Below are 16,020 nucleotides of genomic sequence, written 5' to 3' on the forward strand. Positions count from 1 at the left end.
ATGAAAGTTAATATGAAATTTAAAGGCAAGATAATGACATGAAAACATGCTCAATATATGCTGATTATTCATCTCCAAGAAAATGTCACAATTCCACTAACAGATTTATTTTATACATTCAGATATAAACAAATGGTGAATTACCAATGCTGGCAGTTAACAAAGTGCATAGATCATCCTCAGCCTTCTTTCTTTGCCCATCAAGTCAGCAGAAATCTGCTGCCAAAGATAAAATATAAAGTAAAAGATTAGTGTCTTCCTGAAAAATTACCCTGTCCCTCAAATTAGAATAAATAAATAAAACAAAGCCTGAGTAATTCCACATTTCACTAACAAAAATTAAAATTCTCAAATGATTTGTTTACTTTTAATATCAAACAATAGAAATTTAATTCCCTTTTTTTATTGTTTTAGTTCCCAATAAAGACTTTTAATGTAAACGTCAGCCTCGCATATGTTTGAAGGGGTTATATAAATGTCTGTAAAATAAATGTAAACTGCTGCCATATGTAGTACTTAAACAATTACATATATTTTAAAGGTTTTTCAGCTCTTTTTAAGCTAGTTTGTAACATTTATTTTGCTCACAGTGCAGTCACATTGCTTTCCGTGCCATGTGTGTTGTTCATTAAAGGATCTGGACAGTGTTTGTGCATGCCACACATTATTTCATCACCAGCCTTTGACTTCTTTATCCTCCATATGCTATACTGTAACCCAGGGCAGTGTGTGTGTGTGTGTGTGTGTGTGTGTGAATATTCTATTCTGTTTCAAATCTCATTAGAGCACTAAACCTATTGATTAACACATAAACCAACACTGCTGAGATTACACAATTGGCGGTGTCACGTTCACCAGCTGTAGTGACCATGAGTTCCTGCAGAGGGCACTCCTTCCGACTTTGTTTGTTGTTCTTCCATTATGAACTACATTCCCCACAATCCTGTGCCTGGACTTATTATGGTTTAATTTCTCTGTTGTCATATTAGTCACCATGGTCACCTTCATTAGTTTCAGCTGTTGTTCATTATCTACTCATTGCATTGTGTATTTAAACGCTTGCTTTTCAGTTAGGTTTTATGGGTTGTTGTTGGTGTTCATGTGGTTTGCAAGGGGTGTTCTTGTTTTCTCTGTGTGATTTGGATTATGTTACCGTGTTACGCTTGTCTGGATTATTTGCCTGCTCAAGGTTTGGAATGGATCTGTGACTTTGCCTTTTGTTAAAGGTGCCCTTTAAAATTTAATAAAATTTAATTTATCTTTGCATAGTCAAATAACAAGAGTTCAGTACATGGAAATGACATACAGTGAGTCTCAAACTCCATTGTTTCCTCCTTCTTATATAAATCTCATTTGTTTAAAAGACCTCCGAAGAACAGGCGAATCTCAACATAACACCGACTGTTACGTAACAGTCGGGGTGTACGCCCCCAATATTTGCATATGCCAGCCCATGTTCCCAACATTATGAAAGGCATTAGACAAGGGCAGCCAGTAACGTCTGGATCTGTGCACAGGTGAATCAACAGACTAGGTAAGCAAGCAAGAACAATAGCGAAAAATGGCAGATGAAGCAATAATAACTGACGTGATCCATGATATCATGATATTTTTAGTGATATTTGTAAATTGTCTTTCTAAATGTTCTAAATGTCTGAAATCTGAAGCGTGCTGCAAACTGCTATAGTGAATGTAACCATTTAAATATGTGAGCAACAAGCTCATTGGCTGCAGATGTGACATGGACCAATCAGTTTGTGCAGAGTAGTTAAAGCTGTAATTACCGGGAGGTTGATTGACAAGCGATCTAACCAATCATAACGCCGAATCCACCATTTTGTCCGACAAAGCAGTCAGGAGTTAGAAGATTAACCTCGGTGGACTTGAACTTGAAAAATGTTGTGTACTGACATCTTTCTGTGTTTGAAACAAAATTTTTTCTCATGTTCATTCATGTTTTGATGAATTTTGATGAATGTTTAGCTGAGGCGCTACAGCGATCTGTCACGACACATTAAAGAGCCACAAAATGTTTTTTATTGTTTGAATTTCTTAAATTACACAGTTTGAAAGCTGGGACTTTGTTTAATATCATAAGTAATCTGCTCTGTCTTGTCTGTCGACGTGTTGTCAGTGTCCTCTTTGCTCCGCGATGTATTTTTCCCTCTGAGTGGCGTGACAGCGCCATGGCTTGTCGGACAAAGCAACAGTAACTAAGGGGGCGGGTCTTTGCGAAGGGTCAATTGCAGTTATTTGCGGAATTATCATCTTTATGTGGGTTGTGCATCGGCACGGCTCCTCAGCGTGGATGAATCTAATGTTTGCTGTCAATCACCACATCAATGTGGATACTGTGCTTCGGAATCACAGGTTGTAGTCTTGGAAGTATGACCAAAATAAGAATTTTTACTGGAGAATGTCATAAAAGTAACAAATCTGCCACTTTTGTTCTGACCAACTGAGAAAAAAAGCATTACAATAAATCACGCTCCCAATGGTGAATAAATCTAACGATCGCTTAGCACATATCACATCAAACTGTGCAAATTATTGTTATTGTTATACTTTGTTCTCAGCATTGCATGACTGTGTATTTAGTGTGTATTAGCGTTACCTGTAGATTTCAATTTCTGTAGCCACTCCGCAGTCCGAAGTCTTTTGCTTTTGACTAAGGGTGAATCTCCAGTTGTCACTGATTGTCATTTGGATCTTTCTGGATTACAATCCGCCATCAAAATGATAAGTTTAATTATTGCAGCTGCTGTGAGAAAAGGCTATAAATGATCCGCCACCTGAAGCATCCTCACATGATATAGCCTACTAGATGGGACTCCTCCTTTATGTAAACAGATGTGACGTAATGACGCAAAGACAAAAGGCTGCATTCTCGAATTTCCTGTGGAAACCCACCAGTACCATTTGAATTAGAAAACATTATTAAAGGCTTACTGTTGTAAATCAGGCTATGGCAAGGAGATGTGTTTTGAACACTGGCTGGTTATGTATCATTTTTAACAAAATAAAGTTACGGACAGTAGCTTTAATCACACAGTCCGGTATTACCGTAATGATGGCCAGTTGACATGTAATTGCAAAGTTACTTATAGTTAGTAGAATGTCTAAAGTAGACTATCGAAATAAAGTATTACCTATGATTCTTGTAATAAGTTATTTCCCTAAATAAAGCCTGATATGAATGATGAAAAGTTGTTCCTTTTAGAAAAAGGTCAATTGCAAAATATATTATTAATGTGTACTGTGCTCAAATAATGGCAAGTTTCATGGTGACAATGATGTACGTGCAACCATTCTTAAAATATTTTTGTTAGTAACCTTAAGCTGGGGACACACTTAACGACTAGCTGAAACATTCTAAGCCTGAACTCAACACACCTTAAGACTGTTTCCATCGACTCAAGCAGATTTTAGTCTTTGACAGTCAGAGAGGAGCACAAACCTAAAGACTGAGTCTGTCCACTACACAACATATTTAACGATTGGTGAGTCACAATGAGACAGTCTGCCAAACTCAACTGTGCAAGAAACAAACATGGATGTCAACAAACAAAATAAAAAATTGATAAAGTCCTGTGTTTCTCTTCCACGTTTTCTTTTTGCGTTATCGCCTGACACATTTCATTATGCATTTCCTGATTATTTTCATTAATTACATCATATCTAGTGCTATTTTTTAAACCTATAATCAAGCAATAATGTAGACTGCTATTCTCAAATCAGGAATTAAAAGCAAATTGATTCGTTCTGAGCAAAAACGCTGGGCTATTTGTTTGTTCCGGTTCCAGAGTTACCAGTTATCGGTTAGAACGAAATAAAATACTGCTTTATTTATTCCAAAAAATAATTTATTCAGAATATTATTTGTATATTTTCATTTTCATTTTATCAGTCTACAGCAAATGTGCAATGCTCCCAAAACTAATTAATGGGTCTGACAACACTGGAAACTCCAAAAGCATGACTTCATGAGGCCAGAAAAGTTAAATGTACATATAAGGAACAGCTGGAGGACCAATTTGCAACTTATTAGGTCAATTGGCAACATGATTGGGTATAAAAAGAGCCTCTCAGAGTGACAGTGTCTCTCAGAAGTCAAGATGGGCAGAGGATCACCAATTCCCCCAATGCTGCGGTGAAAAATAGTGGAGCAAATCAGAAAGGAGTTTCTCAGAGAAAAATTGCAAAGAGTTTGAAGTTATCATCATCTACAGTGCATAATATCATCCGAAGATTCAGAGAATCTGGAACAATCTCTGTGCGTAAGGGTCAAGGCCGGAAAACCATACTGGATGCCCGTGATCTTCGGGCCCTTAGACAGCACTGCATCACATACAGGAATGCTACTGTAATGGAAATCACAACATGGGCTCAGGAATACTTCCAGAAAACATTGTCGGTGAACACAATCCACCGTGCCATTCGCCACTGCCGGCTAAAACTCTATAGGTCAAAAAAGAAGCCATATCTAAACATGATCCAGAAGCGCAGGCATTTTCTCTGGGCCAAGGCTCATTTAAAATGGACTGTGGCAAAGTGGAAAACTGTTCTGTGGTCAGACGAATCAAAATTTGAAGTTCTTTTTGGAAAACTGGGAAGCCATGTCATCCGGACTAAAGAGGACAAGGACAACCCAAGTTGTTATCAGCGCTCAGTTCAGAAGCCTGCATCTCTGATGGTATGGGGTTGCATGAGTGCATGTGGCATGGGCAGCTTACACATCTGGAAAGGCACCATCAATGCTGAAAGGTATATCCAAGTTCTAGAACAACATATGCTCCCATCCAGACGTCGTCTCTTTCAGGGAAGAACTTGCATTTTCCAACATGACAATGCCAGACCACATACTGCATCAATTACAACATCATGGCTGCATAGAAGAAGGATCCGGGTACTGAAATGGCCAGCCTGCAGTCCAGATCTTTCACCCATAGAAAACATTTGTCGCATCATAAAGAGGAAGATGCGACAAAGAAGACCTAAGACAGTTGAGCAACTAGAAGCCTGTATTAGACAAGAATGGGACAACATTCCTGTTCCTACACTTGAACAACTTGTCTCCTCAGTCCCCAGATGTTTGCAGACTGTTATAAAAAGAAGAGGGGATGCCACACAGTGGTAAACATGGCCTTGTCCCAACTTTTTTGAGATGTGTTGATGCCATGAAATTTAAAATCAACTTATTTTTCCCTTAAAATGATACATTTTCTCAGTTTAAACATTTGATATGTCATCTATGTTGTATTCTGAATAAAATATTGAAATTTGAAACGTCCACATCATTGCATTCTGTTTTTATTCACAATTTGTACAGTGTCCCAACTTTTTTGGAATCGGGTTTGTATTTAAATTAACATATATTCAGAAACAAGTGCCGTTATTTAGCCTACATAAGCTACCATTTTATGTTTTTTGTTGAACTTTTATTAGACTCCTGGTCGAAATAAAGGGATAGCTAATTAATGTAATTTTTTTAAATGGAAAAAAAAAAAAAATCTCTGCTTATTTTTAAGTTTTACAGAATGCAGTTTCACTTTTTTACCATCTGCAGAACAAAATGAATAGCTCAAAACAATTAACTTGCAATGTTAACTTATGAAATAATACAAAAGAAACGTCACAAAGAAGATGTGTTAGACAAAATTACAAGAATGATGTTTGACAGGGAACGTATCTCCTCAGCACAGTCATGGGCACCAGTCGCAAATATTAAACGTGTTTAATAAAATCTTTGTGAGGACGACTGGCAACAGCTGGTTCTTAAATTCTGAGACTAATCCTTAGACACCTCACATGATTTTGAGCACAACTGTAACAAACTCAGTCTGTTTGTGCATGGTCAGTCATAACAACCAAATTACATTTATCTCACTAGAGCACTGAATAGACTAAAAGTCTTTTTTTTTAAATACAGTTCTTAACCATTTCAATGAACTTCATGTGTATTGACACTCTGACTCTCTCACTTTCTCTCTCCTTATCACTGTCTTTCATATGTTGGAGGTGTCTGGTGAAATCTCCCATGCTGCTAATGAAAACTGAGTGCTATTCAAACACCCCTGATCTTCTCCAGCATGTGCAGCATTCAGAAGGACCAAGATACGGGACCAAGGTCAGCGTGATATGCGGACGCTCTAGAATAATTGCTGGCAGGGAGCCAGAGCAGCAGTGCCAGGCTTATGTCGGAGTGCACTGATCACAGACTGCAATTAACAGGAAACTATCGAAATCTATGCAAATCAGCTCAAAGGTTACACAACAATCAATGTTTGACTGCATAACAGTGCATGTTCCTTCTGACCCCAGAATATTTTAATAAGTTGGGTGTGAAAATGAGCACGGTGAAAGCACATTCACTATTATTCATAAAAATAAAAATGTTCCAGGACTCTACATTTAAATATTATTATTTTCAACAAAACATCAGTTTATTCTCTCTGACCTCATGGCATGCAGACTGCATTCATCACTCTATCCATCCTGTATTCCCTCTCTCTTTGTCTTTCTATCCCTCTCCCTGATTACATGTCCATGTTCAAGTGTTATGAAGGGAGATTAAGGTCCTTGTGAAAATCAATTCAATAACATTCTGTACAGTGAATAACCTTTCGATCACCTTTTCAGAAATCTGATGGGGATAATCTTATCGAGAAATGTACGCTATTATTACATCTCATGGCTGATGTCATGCAGATTTCATACTGGTACAGTATGTGAAAGTAATTTTACTTCAGCCAGTACTGACAACACAGATTCATACTGTAAAAAATGGTAACCTAAAAATTATGACATATAAATTAATTAGTTTTCAGTCAAAAAATATTATTTAATATTGCTGAATCAACCTAAATGCATTCATTTATTCCAACAAACTTAATTTTTATGTGTTAAATCAAGTAAAATAAGTAAACAATTGCAAGTTACCACTGTGTTATAACATGTATGTTCCGTGTTCCCCCCTTCATTGTGTTTTTGGTTCTGTCCTGTGACCTAGTTTTCCTCAGTCTGTTTAATTAGTAATTTAATTCACCTGTGTCTTGTTAATCAACTTATTAGTCCCCTTTGTTTGTTCATGCTTATAAGCCTTCAGTTCTCCCTTAGTGTTTGTCATTTCTCGTTAATGGTAGCGTCAGTGTATATATGTATTTCTCCTGAGTTAAGCCTGTTTCCTGAGTATTTGTTATTAAAGCCTGTCTCCTTGAAGTCTTCCTTGTTGTGCAAGTTTATATACATCATGTTACATGACAGAAGAACTGACCCAACTGAAAAGCAGCATGGCCTCACTTGTTGTTCTGATGCAGGAGCAGCAAAGTCTCGAGGCCTACACCAGTGGATTTCTCTATCTGGCGAGCCTAACAGACTTCCCCAGACTTCGCCCCCTCTGCGCTTTCTTTTTGGCCAGGTTGAATGAGCACACAAATGCTCGCCTACCCGGTGTGGGTCATCGAGGATCTTTCACAGAGTTCGCTGAGTGGGTGCTGGTGTGCAACGATTCCCTATACACCATCTGCACCGCCGAGGAAAGAACTCACCAGCCCCACCCTGACTCCAGCGCCAACAGAGACCAGCCATCCACCACCAACAAGCGGCCTGATGTTGTTAGAGCCCACCGCAGACAAGGGAGACTGGCATGCCGCGATCGATGAGCCTGATCCATCAGAAAGGACAGGAGAGGACATCGCCCCAGAGCCTGAGCCCCTTACAGAGTCTGACCAGATGCGCTAGCCCACAACACCACGGATCGCAGAGGGAGTTTTAGTGGAACTTGAGGGTTGGGTGGACATCCCCACCGAGTTGACCTCTGGAGGTTACTTTGAGGAGTTGAAAGACTTGTTTGAGGATTTAATGGACTTTTTTGGAGAGATTATACCCAGTACCACTGTATCTCCAGCGTCCCCTGAATCTCCAGCACCCCCGTAGGTCCAGTATCTCCTGTTTGTCCAGCGCTCGCTGTGTCTCCAGAATTCCCGCCCAGCCTCCCTCTCCCACCTCCTCAATCAGCCAGTTCCTCAGCCCCGCCTCCACTGCTGTCCTTCAGCCCCTCTGCATCTCCTATGTGCTGTAAGGATCTGCCAAGTGTCTTCAGGCCATCAGCTCCACCTTGCCTGGAAGATCCCATCTCCGCCTCCAGCCTCCGGGCCTATCGCTCCACCTCAGCCTGTCGACATTGCGGCTCCACCCTGGCTCCTCCGTTCCTCTGCTTCACCGGAAACCATCAGCCATATAGCTTCTCTGGGCTCCCTTGTCCCTCGGCTCCACCTTGGTCAGCCATTGATCAGCCTACACCTTTTTGGGAGGGGGCATACTGCAACATATATGTTCTGTGTTCCCCCTTCATTGTGATTTTGATTCTGTCCTGTGACCTAGTTTTCCTCAGTCTGTTCAATTAGTCATTTAATTCACCTGTGTCTTGTTAATCAACTTATTAGTCCCCTTTGTTTGTTCATGCTTATAAGCCTTCAGTTCCCCCTTAGTGTTTGTCGGTTCTCGTTAATGATGGTGTCAGTGCATATGTGTATTTCTCCTGAGTTAAGCCTGTTTCCTGAGTATTTGTTACTAAAGCCTGTCTCCTTGAAGTCTTCTTCATCGTGTGAGTTGTATATACTGTACGCTAGTTAAATACTACAGACACTTTACAGATGAGCAACATTCATTAGTAAAATGACAAGTAGTATGTTTGTCTTTTAGTATTGTAGTAGACTTCTAGTATTGACCATTTTATGTGATCAAGAAGCACATGGCAGACCTGTACTAATATTCCAAGTGATGCTCAAGTGATGCTTATTCTTGTGAGCAGCCGAATGAACAGAAGACTCGTACTGAGTGTCATGACCATGTTAAAGTGGCACAATTTAATTTACACAGAACCAAAGCCTGAAACATTAAGGGAATGCAAATTTATTGAATAAAACATTACTCACAAATATCTAATTGTTTAAAATTTATAATGCTCATGTAACAAGCTCTGTGACTGGCTGCATATAGTATTGGTATATGGTGGAAATACATGTTAAGCCACCTGCAGCAGAACACATGCAGTAATACAACAGCCCACATACTGCACAACCAATCCATAGTGTCATCGATTCCTCTATGCCACAAAATGGGGCCACAAAAAGTCCATGCATTCACATGGCCGGGCTGTGTCTCTCTCCATTTCCCTCTCCGGCTCACTCTCAATTTCTCTGTGCAGCTCTCTCGCTCACTTTAATTCTCTAATTTGCTGTCTTCTTCTATATCTCTCAGTCTAGGTATGCCAAAGGCATGCGATGAGATTATAGTAATCCAGTCAGCCTACTGAAGCCTGGCTAGAAACTAACTCATGTTAATCTGAGTGCTGTAATGAGAAAGAATTAACTACAGATAACATCACAACTCACTGATTCTCTCCACAATAGGTTTCAGTATAATAACCTAATCATTAGAACTATAATGTATGCAAAGTAGAGGCTACTTTTCTCTTAAATCGATAAATGAGGAATGATATTTTTAAAATCTTAAAGAAATATTCTAGGGTCAGTACAAGTTAAGATCAGTTGACAGCATTTGTGCCATGATGTTAATTACCACACAAAAAAATGTTTGCTGGTAATGAGGTTATGGTGAGGTAGATTCACAAGTATTAAAATACTCACTGTTTCAATAGTATAGCCACACAATGTACATAATACAATTTTAGTGTGAAAAAAAAGCTTACCAACATTTTCTATGTGAAGTTATATCAAATTTTACAACTTTTCTGACATGACTACACATCCATTTCTGCATTTTTTTTTTAAAAGAAGGGAGAGTCAAAATAATGTTTTTGTGGTAATGAACATTAAAATCAAGTCTAAAATGCTGATGCTTAATTTGCATTGAACATGGAATATTCCTCTATAGTCAGCATTAAACATAAGTTGCGATAGTCTTTTCTACCCTAGTGTGACGTATATATGAGTGAAACTGTTTCTTAACCAAGGCAAAATGTAACGCAGGATTTGATTTTGTCCATTGGGAATTGATTGGATGGTTGTGGTTTGCTACTGCAGCAATCTCATGTCAGTGACAGGTTGCATTTTTTTATGCTTTCTTTCTTCAGACTGTGACATACCATATGCCTCATCCTGCCAAACTCTCTCCTGCACATACAGTTCTCAGCGTGAATGAGTACACCCCCTTTGAAAAGTAATATTTTAAACAATATCTCAATGAACACAAAAACAATTTCCAAAATGTTGACAAAACTAAGTTTTATATAATATCTGTTTAACTTATAACATGAAAGTAAGGTTAATAATATAACTTAGAGAACAAAATTTTCAGTTTTACTCAAATTAGGGCGATGCAAAAATGAGTACACCTCACAACAAAAACTACTTCATCTAGTACTTTGTATGGCCTCCATGATTTTTAATGACAGCACCAAGTCTTCTAGGCATGAAATGAGCAAGTTGGCAACATTTTGCAACATCTATCTTTTTCCATTCTTCAAGAATGACCTCTTTTAGAGACTGGATGCTGGATGGAGAGTGATGCTCAACTTGTCTATTCAGAATTCCCCATAGGTGTTCGATTGGGTTCAGATCAGGAGCCACTGAATCACTTTCACCCTGTTCTTCTTCAGAAATCCAACAGTGGCCTTAGATGTCATGTTGGAAAAGTGCATGACGACCAAGGGCATGGAGTGATGGCAGCATCTTCTCTTTCAGTATCATGTGAACTCATGATGCCATCAATGAAATGCAGCTCCCCGATACCAGCAGCACTCATGCAGCCCCACATAAGGACACTGACACCACCATGTTTCACTGTAGGCACCATGCAGTTTTCTTTGTATTCCTCACCTTTGCGACGGCATACAGTTTTGAAGCCATCAGTTCCAAAAACATTTATCTTGGTCTCATCACTTCAGAGTATAGAGTCCCAGTAGTCTTCATCTTTGGCAGCATGGGCCCTGGCAAACTCTAGGCAGGCTTTTTTGTGCCTGGGCTTTAGGAGAGGCTTCTTTCGTGGACGGCACCCATGCATGCCATTCCTCTGCAGTGTACACCATATTGTGCCACGGGAAATAGTCAACCCAGTTTGGCTTTCTACTTCTTTAGATAACTGCAGTGAACTTGCATGCCGATTTTCTTCAACCCTTCTCATCAGAAGACGCTCCTGTCGAGGTGTTAACTTCTGTGGACGACCTGGACGTTTTTAAAATTTTTGTACCACTTTTGCTACAGTATTCTGACTAAGTAAAGCTTTGCTGGTCTTCTTGTAGCCTTCACCTTTCTGGTGTAAAGAAATTATTGTCTTTCTCAGGTCTTGTGATATTTCTCTTTCATGTGGTGCCATTGCTGACAGCATGAAATTGGAAGGGGTTTTAACATCCTTTTATAGTCAACTGTCTGCTGGACACCAGTGTAATGAATAATTAGATTCACCCGTGGTTGAATTCTTGTTAAATTAGACATTTGTAGTCTAACATTTAGCTTTGCTCCAGAGACTTTCAGTGGGGTGTACTTATTTTTGCATCACCCTAATTTGAGTAAAACTGATACTTTTGTTCTCTAAGTTATGTTATTAACATTACTTTCATGATATAAGTTAAACAGATGTTATTTAAACTTAGTCTTGTCAACAAATTGTTTTTGTTTTCATTGAGATATTGTTTAAAATGTTAGTTTTCAAAGGGGTTATACTCATTTACACTGAGCACTGTAATATCACGGCCCTCCTCATTCACTTCTCTGTCTCCCTGGCTTCCTCACTGTGGTCTGTTGCTGCTGAGATAGCAACACTTCAACCCCAGGAGCATATAAAGTGTTGTGATACCTTAGATATACGTGGGAGTGCTGAATTTGTTTAAAAACTGCCTGTTGCTGCAGTAGCATTGATGAGCCTGCAATGACACAACATTGCCTGAGTACTTGTTTGCAACCCTAACCAATTTTTATAGGACACTACAGCCTCTTCAACCCTTTAAGGGTTATAAATTCAGTGAGGAACTGCTTCTGAACTACTGGTATGATGTCAGAGCTACTTGTAACTCATGACAACTACAGTCTTATCATAGAACTAACAGTGTCTATGAGTATGTTTATCACACAGTCATTTATGATAAGAGCAAGCTTGTGCATGTTTAGTTGGTGAGGGAATTACATTGTCAGCTTATGGTTATGTTGTTTTTCCAACTACAAATGCCCTGTGCCAAATGCCACGCAAATGGCACGAGTACCATTCTGAATCATTCAATGACACGTGGAACACCCTGCGGTCTCACAGCCTTATTTGCACATGTCTGTGAAGATCCATATCATAAAGTCTATATCAGTTAGGACAGGTGGCTGCCAACAATGCTTAAAGTCTCATCCTGCACCAAAACAGATATTGGAGCGTTCGGTAAAGTCCTGTTCACACCAAGGATAACTATAATAAAAAGCTAATACAATATATATGTCTTCACATGCATGCACGTGTAACGTTTTGTTTATCATAACCACGCGCTGCAGTTATGTGGTCTGCCACTTTAAATGCTAAAGTTTGGTTGTTTCTGATTGGCTGTCAATGTTTTTATCATTCATCAGCTGGAAAAAAAAAATGTTCTGAAAGTAATTCCAACTAAATTGCTCCTCTGAGATGTTATCGTTATAACTGCGGTGTGGACTTCCATACTCTCAAAGAATTAAAAAGGTTATTATATTATATTATTAGGGGTGTAACGATACGCTCAGGTCACGATACGATACGTATCTCGATACGGAGTTCACGATACGATACGTATCACGATATTTTGAACAAAATGAAACTGAAATTCAAACAAGATTTATTAAAAAAACATGAACAAATTTCAATAATTTTCCTTGTTGTACATACAAGATCACATTTCAATAAAATAAATAAATATAAAATTTTAATAAAAACCTTCTGTATTCAAATTAACAGCTGAATAGGGCTGTCTGTCACTGAAAAAAAAATGTTAAATTTAACATGAACTTAGAATTATGAATAGGGGCCGTTCACATATCGCGTCTAAAAACGCGTGGAAGGCGCGGCCGCACCGCTTCTCCTTCTTTCCAAAGCGCTTGCGCTCCCGTGGCGTCGGTCGTTGCTATGCAACCATGAACTGAGCTCTCCAAGAGGATCAGGATGTTTCTGCTAAGGATAAATGATTTCTAGCCCTTGCATTAGTTTTACTACGAGATATATTGATGGAGATAAGATATAAAAACCACCATGTACAGCTATGATCAGCTGTTCGGCTGAGCTTTTGATGTTTTGTTACGGAAAGGCCATAGCTGATCGGTTGATTCTTGTCACACGACCTGCGGTGCGCTTGCGGCATTCTGAGAAGTTGAGAATTGCATGCGCGTCGCGACCGCGTTGATCCCATTATGAGCGCGCTTGCCGCGCGGCTACATTTGAAAATAATAACTGACTTGCACGCGGAAAAGACGCAATATGTGAACGGCCCCACAGAACTTCTTAAAGCAAAGCATCGCAAGCGTCTTTTGCTTTTCTGTGAGCACAGCTGTTGCTGTGCACTGCGGTGAAAGAAAGCCACGACTTTTCTCATGCGACCATGCAAGAGACTGACATGAGAAACGTTTAAACCTGCTTGCAAGATTCAATGTGTGCCCGAAACACTTACTGAACTAGAGAGCTGATTGAGACACACCATCTACGATAAATCGTTACACCCCTAATACTTATAGTAATTTAAAAATGTGGTAGCATTGGATCTGGACAGGAAGGATAACTCTGGGAGTTGGAAGGGGTGTGTCGCGATTCTGCCTTCTCACATCGCGATACAGGTTCGTGGACCTGCGTATCGCGATTTCGGTTTCATATCGCATATCGTTACAGCCCTATATATTATTATATCATATTATATATAACTATATTATATATAGTTGTTGTGAACTTGACTAAACTTGTAACTTTCAATAATCATTCTAATTATATGAGAATAGAGAAGTCCACACCACAAATATATGATAACAATAAGAAAAAAAATAATAATTGGAATCAGTTTACAATATTTTCCAGATGATGAACAATAAAAAAAATTGACAGTCCATCAGAATTCAATCAACTTTAAAGAGTTCAAGCATCTAAAAGCGGCAGACAACACAACTGCAATGCAAGCTTATAATAAACAGAACATAATGTTGGACGCTAATATAGTTATTGTATAGTTATCGTTCTTTTAATATGAGTTGGCAAACTTTTGCCCTTGGAGAGAGGCTGCAGATCTTCAGACCAATAGCATGATTGCAATTTACTTTTTTTACAAAAGTTCAATAAACAATATTGAGTAAATTATGTGTTAGGCGCAGTATTGCGAGTTACTTTGTCTATTTCCGAAAATAGTTCCAAACGAAACAACAGCAGGATCAATCAACAGTTCTGCATCTCCAAGCAGTGGTGCTTCATTCCTGAATGAATCATAAAACAGCTGAATTAATAATGATTTAGGGCTGCACAACGATTAATCGCGAGTAATCGTTTGCAAAATAAAAGTCTGTGTTTACGTAATAAATGTGTGTGTTCTGTGTATAATAATTATGTATATATAAATACACACACATACATGTATACATTTAAGAAATATATGGATGTATAAATAAATATATATATTTAAATATATTTTATATTATATATAAATATAAATATTTTATATATAAATATAACATTTTTCTTAAATATACATATGTATGTGTGTGTATTTATAAATACATAATTATTATACACAGAACACACACATTAATTACGTAAACACAGACTTTTATTTTGCAAACGATTAATCGCGACTAATCGTTGTGCAGCCCTATAATGATTCAATGACTCTGTCATAAAGGCAGTCACTTGTCGCCACCCGCTGTCAAAAAAAAGGTCACCCGAAAAAACTTTAAAGGTCCCGTTCTTCGTGATCCCATGTTTCAAACTTTAGTTAGTGTGTAATGTTGTTGTTACAGTATAAATAAAATCTGTAAAATTTTAAAGCTCAAAGTTCAATGCAAAGCGAGATATTTTATTTAACAGAAGTCGCCTATATCGAACGGCCAGTTTGGACTACATCCCTCTACTTCCTTCTTTAATGACGTCACTAAAACAGTTTTTTGACTAACCTCCGCCCACAGGAATACACAAAAAAGGGGGCGTGGTCTTGTTGCGCTCCCACGGAGAAGAGCAAGAGTTGCGTTTGTAGAGTGTGTTTGTCGCCATGCCGTCGAAACGCTGTTATTTTCATCCCGCTGTCCAATCACCTTTGTTTGGCCTTCCCAGGGACGCTGTACTTAGAGATCAATGGTTACAATTTATGTTTAACTCAGTTCCCGAAAATTATAATCCACATGTAAAACTATGTGCAGCACATGTTTACAATAACACTGAGCGCATGCATCTCCACGTTATGGTAAGAGGCGTGACCTTTCTGGGCAAGGTTCGCTAAGCTGCTGTCGAATCACAACACAGGAACCGCTGGCACAATCAGAACTCGTTACGTATTTCTGAAGGAGGAACTTCATAGAACAAGGAAGTCATCAGCCCGTTTTTATGACAGTGGAAACAGCGGTATACAGATAAGTAAATTATGTGAAAAATACTGGGTTTTTTTACACGCAAAACATGAACACATGTTATATTGCACACTATAAACACAATCAAAGCTTCAAAAAACCACGAAAAACGGGACCTTTAACTGAAAAATCCCCCGCCACAGACTGTCTAGTCTACTCTAGACCACGCAAACATGGACAAGCGGAGTGAAATTCCAGGACTGGAACAAACTGTTGTAGCCTATAATAGCCTATAGATTTGATTGCTGTTCATTTCATGCACATATCCATTCATCGTGATTTTTCCAAGTAAGACATGTTCTTGGATCAACATATTTTGTAAACTCTAATCTTGTCCCTCAAATCTGATTGGTTAATTGGAATCTTGTTCCAGTATCAACAAAGATGTCGATCCAGGAACATGTTGTACTTGGTGAAATCACGTTCACCGTATGCACTCATATGCTTTCTGAGTCTC

The 16,020-nt window shown here is 38.7% G+C and overlaps 1 protein-coding gene across 3 annotated transcripts in view; it reads right to left on the reverse strand.

The window, feature by feature from the left end:
- Nucleotides 1–16,020, reverse strand: part of kcnj14 (potassium inwardly rectifying channel subfamily J member 14) — a 34,710-nt gene that overhangs the window by 15,214 nt on the left and 3,476 nt on the right. For 2 of the 3 annotated variants that reach the window (XM_048153820.1, XM_048153819.1), the window contains exon 2: nt 145–219. The gene's annotated coding sequence lies outside the window, so the exon portion shown is untranslated. The remainder of the gene's footprint in view (nt 1–144; nt 220–16,020) is intronic. The other variant, XM_048153821.1, reaches the window with a different exon arrangement.

This window comes from Megalobrama amblycephala, linkage group LG13, assembly GCF_018812025.1.
Source record: "Megalobrama amblycephala isolate DHTTF-2021 linkage group LG13, ASM1881202v1, whole genome shotgun sequence".
NCBI lineage: Eukaryota > Metazoa > Chordata > Actinopteri > Cypriniformes > Xenocyprididae > Megalobrama > Megalobrama amblycephala.